General features: G+C 43.6%; 1 long non-coding RNA gene across 1 annotated transcript in view; it reads left to right on the forward strand.

The window, feature by feature from the left end:
- The first annotated feature begins 4,374 nt into the window (after positions 1–4,374).
- LOC125943755 (uncharacterized) overlaps positions 4,375–10,138 on the forward strand; it is a 9,522-nt gene continuing 3,758 nt past the window's right edge. Inside the window, exons 1-2 of the long non-coding RNA XR_007465877.1 lie at positions 4,375–4,395; positions 6,911–7,031. This is a non-coding gene — a long non-coding RNA (uncharacterized LOC125943755). The remainder of the gene's footprint in view (positions 4,396–6,910; positions 7,032–10,138) is intronic.

The raw sequence follows: 10,138 nt of genomic DNA on the forward strand, positions 1-10,138 counted from the left end.
AGCCTTGAGGCATTTATTTTTGCAGTAATAAAGGGGTGCATCACGTGCGTGCGGAAAAGGAATGCAGCAGTTCTAATAGCTTCACGTGTGTCGTACATTTGCTTGTGGAACCAGCAGCGTGATAACTTCTGGTGTATAAATGAGTGCACAAATGCTCTCATTTGTGGTCCTAATAATACTTAAGCTGTTGACACGCATTGTAGTTAGGCAGGTAGCAATATTCATTTAATTAACATGTTGCTTAAGCACCCTAGAACAAAGTGTACAGTTCCATGTGTTCTGCAGTCTAAAACCATTACAATATATATGTCACACCTTCTTGCATTTCATATTGCAAAACTGTGCTTTTTCAATTTCTGATGCAATCAAAATTTCTGTTCCAGACATGCAGTAAAGAGGGACCAGTGTAAAGCAGCACTCCATACACCAAAGACAAGCTACTTCCTGCTACAACAAGGCCATTTTGTGGACTTTGGCTGTTACTACAAGGTAAACAACACCAAGTTCAGAAATAAATATGCTTGATATATACTGTATTGGCTCACTAGTCTTGAGATACATGTCATTTGTTTGTAGCAGATGATATGAATGTCTTTCCACATTTACGGTTCAGCATAATTGGTTCAAACATAAAAGAAAGCCCTACATGAGTTTGGCTAATCTGTGCTGTATCTCATGTGTTACTGTTCTGCCCCAACAGAATCTGCACCAAGCACACCATGGACCTCATCACAGGAGCCCCCATCTACCCTGACAGGAAGGGGCTGGAGCCGAATTTACAAGGATTTTACACCACAAACAAAGAAGCGGATGCAGAAGTATTTGGATGAGATATCAAGTCTACGGAGGATTGTGTCAAGACTGAAAAGAGCCTCAGCCATCATTCCACCAGCACGGATATTGGCCGAGTCATCCAGGTACCTCAACAAAGACTTTCTAGAAATTCTTCATGTTGAGATGCACCTGCAACCATTGAACAAGCACGGACGACGCTGGCCAAAAGAGTTCCATCAGTTTGCCCTTCCTTAATCAGCTTCCTGGTCATGTCAAATTCCACTTGTGCCGAGTATACATTTTTTTCTATAAATGCAAGCTTTTTCATTCCCCACTCTTGCTAGGGATAATTCTTCTTCCTCATCCAAACATGAAGGTCAACCGATTCTGTGCTCATACTTAATAGCATTCACTGTCTAGTAGCATACCATATCTGTAGCAATATTTCTTAGTGTATGCTGCCATGTGCAATTCCTCTCCAGAAATAGCCGATGCAGCATCGACATGCGTCTTGCATTAACCGTTGCACCGTGTGCTATGTAGCATTTGACTTTTCTTAATGTTTTTGGCTTTCAGTGCTTGCAGAGCCGAGTGGCTTCTTTCATGAACACAAGCTTTCTGATTGCCATATTTAATTCCTAGTCTCATTCAGCATTGCTCTTCTTGCTCAATAGCCTGGGTGTAGCCCTGCTTGTCTAGCCTTGCCTGGGTGTAGCCTTGCCTTGTTCGATAACCTTCAGTGTACCTTGTGCTACACTGAAGTGATTGATTACAGAGTCTGGTTTCGCTGCTGTCCCACTTGGTCGTGGTCGCCGTGTTACGTTTCTCGAATGTGGGGACCTGGTAAGTTGCATTGGGAAGCAGTCTCTCGAGGTAAGCACCTGCTCCTGCAGTCCGCACAGCAACATAGACTCCCAATTTACACGCACCGTGATTGGTGCTCCCCGTTCTGTCCTTTCCTGCTGTAGCCATGTGCAAATTTTGCTTGTGGCCTTCGTCAGCTGCAATTTGGCATGAACATAGACCAGCATACGTGCTTACATGATCTGAGGTGTATGAAGTTGATAGCCACCTAGGTGGAATGGCCTGCAAAAGTGGCTGCCGAAGGTGATGCCCACGAAACCGACTTGTCCATAGTGAGAAAAATTGGGGCACCAAGTGTGAGCAATACATTAGCGGCCCTCCAAAGAAAAGAAACGTGCAGGCTGGAAAGGAGTTAATGCTAAAATGCTGGGTAGTCCATGTTGCTGTGTTGACTGGGGCAGTAGATGCCTGCACCACCTGATTGCTTCGCAATGCAAGTTGCTAATATTCAATGGTGACTGTCGGTGCAAATAGGTGGGACACGCCGCCCAATCTGTTCGCGCTGCTTGTTGTCGCTCATTACCAGACCACCATGTGTGTTGGAGGCAAGCGCTATGCCTGTAGTCGGACAGCTGAATGTGCCGTAAGTGACCCATGTACGTGAATGCTCACTGTTGCCATATGGATCTTCACCAATGTATAATGTATTGTGTGGACCTTATGCGGTCATTGATTGCAGTCTCATTTCACTGTTATCTGACTTGGTTATGGTTGCCGTGTTACGTTTCTCGGACGTGGCGGCCTGGTCAGCTTCATTGGGAAGCAGTCTCTCGTGGTAAGCATTCGCTCCTGCAGTCCGCACAATGACATAGACTTCCAATTTACATGCTTTGTGATTGGTGCTCCCCGTTCTGTCCTTTCCTGCTGCACCCATGGGCAAATTATGCATGTGGCCTTCCTCGGCCACGATTTGGCGTGACCATCATTTAGAAGAGTATAGATGTAGGCCAGTTGGTGATTCATGATTTGGGAAGTTACCGCAAATAACACACGAGACAAAGAAATAGACAACACGAAGCGGTACTGACAACTGTTTATTTAATGAAGCGAACGCCAAGCTTATATAGATCACACACACGTGTGCACCCAAAAAGCAACGAGAAAACCAATAATAACACAGAGCGACCTTCAAGAGGGGTGCGATACAAATGCTAAGATACACGCTGATAGACTAGTGAGGGACTTAACACGTGTGTATCACGTGGAAAGAAGCAAAAGTTCTTTTTGAGTAACAGCAGATTATCGGCAGAAAAAATGGCCAACTGAAAAGAGAGGTTGTAGAGGCAACAGCCATGCGACACTTTAAGGATGGTGATTGCGTTAGTTTTCAGTCAGTTGCTGTTACCCAGAAGGAACTTTATTTTTCTACGTGATACACACGTGTTAGGTGCCTCGGTAGTTTACAAATGTTTATCCTAGCATTTGTATCGCAACCCTGTTGAAAGTCGCTCTGTGTTTTTATTGGATTTCTCGTTGCTTTTCGAGTGCACACGTGTGTCTTATCTATATAAGTTCGGCGTTCGTTTCATTAAATAAATAGTTGTCAGTACAGCTTCGTGTTATCTCTTTCTTCGTCTCGTGTGTTTTTTGCGGCAATCCTTGACCAGCATACATGCTTACATGGTCCGATGTGTGTGAAGTTGAAAGGCCCGCAAAAAGGCTGCCGAAGGTGATGCCCGCAAAACCGACCATGTCCATATTGAAAGATAGAGGGGCACCAAGTGTGACCTACACATTCGCGGCCCCCGAAATAACAAAAAAAAAGAAACGTGCAGGTTCGAACGGAGGTAACTTTAAATTTCCGGGTAGTCCATGTCGTTGTGTTGGCTGCGGCAGCAGATGCCTGCGTCACCCGATTGCTTCGCAATGCAAGTTGCTCATGTTAAACGGCGACTGTCGGTGCAAACAGGTGGGACACTGTCCAATCTGCTTGCACTGCTGGTCGTCGCTCGTTACCAGGCCGCCATGTGCGACGACGAAAGTGAGCCGTTTACGAGCTCGCGTTAATGATTCCAGCGCATCTCGACATGCAATTTTTATTTCTGCTCTTGTACGAGAAGGTGCACTGCTTGTCTTCTGCCAATAAAGTCGCACGTTCTGTTCACTCACTTGTGGCTTGTTTTTATGGGCGTCAGTAGAGGCTCTTTGGTCTCCTGGCAATTAGAACGCGAAAACTACGCGGCAGCCAAGGCAATGAGGCGTGCCGCAACGCCAACCGGGCGAGCTCGGCGCGTACCAGCGTACGCGACCGGTAAAAAGCGGCCATATTGAATTTTGCTAAAAAAAAACTACATTTCCGCTTCCTGTTTGAGCAGCGCCATCTGTCTTATGCCTAAGTAAGTTCCATGCGCTGCCGCTTCTTATTTTCGTACCACTGTGGAAGCTACAGTTTCCCTTCTCTAAAGTTGGTTCTTTATTCTATGTGCGCGTGCTCGCTGTCGTTGTTGAACGGCCCTGAAAGCGCTGCGTTAGGGGCGAGTGCAACCGAACATTACGGCAAGTTACGATGGGAACTTCTTTCCGTGCTACGTGATTGCGACGACAAGAACGGCCAGCAGTAGCGTGTCGCCGATTTCGTCTTGGCCGACATCGAACAAGTATAGCTCGCCGGACCGTGGCTAGCACCCGAAGTGTTGCGGTCTGCACTGCGTCGTCTTTCATCGTTATGTGAGAGATCGTAACGCACAGAGACTGTCGGATGCATACGAAAGCCTACCAGCAGGGAGTGACAGTGCCATTTTTCTCTTAACGTCTCAGGTGAGTGTATCAGCTTTTGTTCGAGTTTTCAAACGGCGCGTACTCGGTCCTTCCGGTTTGGCTACATTTTGCGCGACGTTTCTCTTGGCAGGACGTTTCTCTTGGCAGTTACAGACGTTTCCTAGGAATGCGCGCGGAGACTATTATTACTGGATTTTCTATTTTGTGTCTTGTGTTTTATGAAAGAAATGGTTCTTTCATTTGTATTTTTATGTGAGTATATTGGTATTTGTATATTTGGCAAGCATAAATGAGTTCATTGCAAAGTTGTACCTCCCAGTGAGCTGCATATGAACCCAAACAAGTTAATCCTGTCTTGGCTATTGTACGTATAACAATACAGCTATAGTACATACATAGCACCGGTGCAAACATATGGGGCAGAACCTTGGAGGTTAAAGCCCGTTTCACATGATGTGATTTTGTCTGCGAATTCGCACGTGCGAATTCGCAGCTGCGGAAAATAGGCCGCCGGACCCTTCGTGCGTGCGTTTTTTCGATGTTCGGCGTGCTGAACTTCTCTGCTAAAAACGCAGATGCGTTGGTAGCCACTGTAGCGGTGGAAACAGACGACCAATAAGAGGCGGCTCGCTCATACGTTATTGCCAGTCAGAATGCTTAACGAGTATGCGAAAAACGCAGCTGCCGTAGATCCATGTGAAACGGGATTGCGAATTTCGCATCTGCGGAAATTGTTGGTGCGAAAAACGCACTGCAAGATCGCACCATGTGAAACGGGCTTAACAAAGAAGCTCGAGATCAAGTTAAGGACCGCACAGAGAGCGATGGAACGAAAAATCTTAGGACTAACGTTAAGAGACAGGAAGAGAGCAGTGTGGATCAGAGAACAAACGGGGATAGCCGATATTCTAGTTGACATTAAGCGGAAGAAATGAAGCTGGGCAGGCCATGTGATGCGTAGGATGGATAACCGGTGGACCATTAGGGTTACAGAATGGATACCAAGAGAAGGGAAGCGCAGTCGAGGTCGGCAGAAAACCAGATGGGATGATGAAGTTTGGAAATTTGCAGGCGCAAGTTGGAATACGCTAGCGCAAGGCAGGGGTAATTGTAGATCGCAGGGAGAGGCCTTCGTCCTGCAGTGGATATAAAATAGGCTGATGATGATGATGACATACATAGCAAGTACATACAGCTGTAGTTTGCTTAATCGCTGTAGGATATTTTGTTGTAAAAGTAGAATTCTGTGTACTATTTTACTGCTGCCATGCAGAGATACTTTTTTTCCTGTACCAAGGAACACTGACAGCGTTGAATGAAATTTAATGTGGTGTGGTGTATTCTACTAATTTAATTTTTAAAAATTTTGTCTGTCATGTATCAGAGATTAGTTTACCTTGTAGAAACAATGTTGTGTGATCTCTTACGCTACTGCTGTTGTCCTGCATGTTTTGTAATTTTGAAATGTATTTTATTTTAGGTATTGAAGAAGCGGCAACAGCCACAGAAAGTAGCCATCTTATCCAGCACGTTCTGGGTGAGAAATCGTAGCAGGCACTTTGGCGTATCTTCTTAGCAGTATGATGCGATTTGTTGTAATTTTTGGCCTCGTTCCCGCCTTATTCATTTTAGTATTGTGCAAATGGTAATACGTTAACATAGAGACAGAGTAATCACTCAAGGGCGAGACATGGCTGGAGGAGACAGGACTCATAAGCCTCCTTTGTCCATGTATGAATGTTGCGCGGTCACTCTGTCCTCATCTACCAACAAGCCAAAATTTCTTGTCAGGTACGATTTCTAATTCTCTGTTATTACAATTTCATCAACGCAACAATGAAAGGACATATGTACATACACAGTAACACAAGAGACTTCAAATGATGAAGAGTCATAGAACAAAGAGCATTGCTGGAGCCAATGTTTCGACAAGGAGCATAATACAAGTCCTCTTGTCAGCGTGTTGGCTCCAGTGACATTTCACGTTCTATCACTATTTACCGTTAAAAAGAACCATTATTGCTCTTGCTGAAGTATTATGCATTATGTAATAAAAATTGGCAGGGTGAAAGGTCAAGAATGTGAAAGTTTTTCTGTAGTCTAATGCTAGATCCAAGACAGGCAGAGAAACAAGAATAAGATTTAGAGAAGCACTTTGTTAGCACTACCCAGTTGGCCAGCTTCATTTGCAGCTTGCACTTTATTGCCATAGAAATTAGTAAATAAATTAGCTTGATTTACTTTTGTCAAGAGATGCTCAACTTGGATTAAGGCAGGTTAAAAAATATACAATGACATTTTAAGATGGCAGGCTTGCAGTTGATTAGCACACCACTTGGTGGCATGAGCTCAGGTTCGGGTTGCACACTCTTTTTCGTCTTTGCTGGCATTTTCATAAACATAACTTTGGCTTCGTTATTGTTGGGGTTCTAGTGTTGTAAGAGCTAACTGTTTACCTTTTTTTGTTTTAGTACCCAGGTTACATGGACAACTGCTGCATTTTTGTAAATTACGACATGGTATGACTTGAAACATTTGTGCAAAGTTGTTGCAGGTAGAACTTGGCGGCTCCTGCTCCTGCCTTCCACCACCACCCTGTCCCGACTGCTTCCACTAGAGAGTTGGCAACCTTAGTGATGATGCCAAGCAGTCCGATGGCAGACGGCAAGATGCAGGTAAATACATGCAATCCAGCAGTGTCTTGACTGAAGCAGCCTGTAGCCACTCAGCAATGAATTAACCTTGAAGTAGTTCCACTATTCCACGTCCCTCTATTGGTGCAGCAATGCTCAAGTCCACGCAATTTGTTTTAGCCGCCAAAAAGCTATGTGGATTAGACGAACCACGATGCACATTTTGATACTAGTGGAAACCACTTATACAATTTTTTTTCTTGCTTAGCACTAATAAAGCTTTACCGATTTGAAAGCAATACAGTGTGCTCTCAGAAGTGATATTTGGCATATTTTTACTAGGACCGCCTCATTGTTAAACCTGCGGATAAACATACGCCAAAACATAGTTTTCTGCGAGTTCATCCTCATCTTTGTGCGTTTCTGCATGAGATATATATTTCTGAAACCATTGTGCGTACACAGTACATGTCCTGAGCACTTGGATCACGTTTGTTTACAGCTTTTGCTAGAAGCCATTTCTCTGAAAATAAAAATAGGTCATTTTGCCCATATTTAACGGCCCATAATAAACTGATGATCAAGGAAAACAATTTTAGGTGTACACTCTAAAAACAAAGAGAGTTCCGGGAACTCTCTTTGAGAGAGTATCTGCTTGTCCCATATTTCACTCCCTTTTCAGGAGTAAAACGCCTCCATCTCGGAGAGAGTACAGCAACTCCCCCGGACAGAGTATTAGTACTCCTCCTCAACAGTGCTAGAACTCCTTCCAGAGTACGAATACTCCACCCCACAAGAGTATTAGTACTCCCTCCAACCGAGTGATTCTACTCCCCCAAACAGAGTGCTTGTACTCCTCCTAATAGAGTGTTTGTACTCCTTCAGACAGAGTGCTGGTACTCCTCCCAGTTGTGTGAAAGCACTCGCTATGCAGTGCCATGGTCACATCAGAGGCGATTCACAACACTTACATGTCGGGGATATTTGATTCCTTCATAAGGAGCTCCTGCACTCATGCTTGGTGAATTGGATTTGATGTTTAGTCGCCGAGTCACTCGAATTAAACATAACTTTCTTCAAAGGTCAAAATTTTTATTGATCAAACAGTCACAAGGCAAACTGAGTAAGATTTCGAAAAACATACAGATACACATAAAATCCGATTACACGGATTTTCATGAACTTTACAACACATCTTGCAATAATACATAAACATTTTCTTTAACATTTCATCGCTAATGCAGTGAGAAATATTTTTTTATTTTCAATTGGCAACATTTAAAAAATGAAAGTACACAATGTAAAGTCAAACAACAAACATGCGGAAACTCGCGAAGTATTTATTGGCACTACGATTGAAGAGAAAGATGCACCACATTACTGCCCAGAAAACGCATTTCAAGCACTCAACTCGTGTACTTACATACCGTAGGTTATCAGATGAGCTGCTAGGCATGAGACTGATAAAGTAATTTGCGCAGGAAGTTTTTTTTCATGCGCAAATTACTTTCTAGACAGCAGCTCGTTTGATAACATCCTATGAAGCGTATGAATGCTCCTGACTGAGAGTATACAGTATATTTATAAATGTGCTGTATATTTTCGTGTAAAGCCCCACCGTCAAGTTTTGGTTATAATATTTCACATAGTTATTCATGCATGGGCTGCACCCCCTTTTTTTTCTAAACGCGCATCTTGCCGTGGTTGTCCAACACTTATCTCCGCTCGGAGTGAAGGCAGTACTGTGGCGTATCATAGCTCCCATTCGGTTGGATCCAAAGCTGGTAGTCTTTTGGTAGAAAGCTCGACTTCACTCTTGGCATCCTCATGCAAGTAATTTCCTGGTGCTGTCGGGATCGTGCCATCGCGCTTTCTCACGGACTGTATTTCGTAGACAGCTATTGCCACAGCGCACTGACGCATTTCACAACTGTTGCGGTATTCTTGTTGTCTATTGCATAATGATAATTTTATTTCTCATAAGACATCACATGATAGTTTGTTCATTTCGTGCAGATGCATCTTCTAATGATCTTATCAGGGAAGTGGGAATTTTTGCTTGTAAAACAATATTTTCCAAATTGCATGGCAACACATTTTGATGCTTTGGAGTACGCTCCTCCGCACCATGTGGAGTCGTGCTGAGCTGGCTCCTTGACACCATTTTCTCCTTGCAGCTGCCTTCTTGAGTTTTATAAAACGGGTGCCTGAAAAACAATGTGCGCGCAAATGAACATCAGGAAATATTGTGAAACCATCTAAAAACAATCAAGGAAAAAGGTCATGGCACTAACAAGCCTTAGCGCTAAGTATTTGTACTGTAATAGAAGTGAAACATGTAAATGACTGTAATAGTCAACTTCAATACCACTTTTAAATTCTTTGACTTAAGGAAAGAAAAAAGAAAACTGGCCGTTAGGACTCAGTCCAGCACCAGTGTTACAAAAATCAGGAAAAATAAAATATTGGTCATCGTCGGCACACTTCGTAAACGCATCCCCTCCTCTAGGGGAGTGAGTAATGGTGGTATTGTCTGCATCTCATTTCTAACGTTACGAATAAATATAATTCCTGAAGCGAATTTAGGCTCTTTGGCTTATCTAAAACAAAAGAAATCAGCCGCCAAAGTAAAGGGAACATAGCTAGTGGAGTTAAATGTATAAAGACTACACTCGGCATACACAAGTGGCCAACAATAATGCAAATGTGGTGCTAGAAGAATGACACGACATGACATGAAAAGGAGGTGAACCACCTTTAAAGAAACCCGTCAAACTTATGAGACCGAATTCTGTAGGCTCTGCTTATGCTGCACTTGAAGTTGATTACGATATGAAGTGCTCAAATCTGCAGTTATTTAACTGAACAGTGAAGCATGTAGTTTTTATGTAACCTGCCGAAAAGCAAAGAGTGCAAAGCTGTATGACGAATTCAGATGTGTCACAAACACCGCTTGTGACACGTCCTAGGCACGCGCCCACTGTGCCTCCCCCCCCCCTTCTGGTTATGACACTGCTCAAGCCATAATTTGAGGATCATATTTTCAGTAGGCATGACAATATGGTCATCTAGTTCAATGGATATTACTGGGTGTGATTATAAGAAGGGGTAGCAAGCCCTGTTTACGGCAAGCTTACCCACATTTCAAG

The sequence above is a fragment of the Dermacentor silvarum genome, chromosome 3 (genome assembly GCF_013339745.2).
Source record: "Dermacentor silvarum isolate Dsil-2018 chromosome 3, BIME_Dsil_1.4, whole genome shotgun sequence".
Classification (NCBI taxonomy): domain Eukaryota; kingdom Metazoa; phylum Arthropoda; class Arachnida; order Ixodida; family Ixodidae; genus Dermacentor; species Dermacentor silvarum.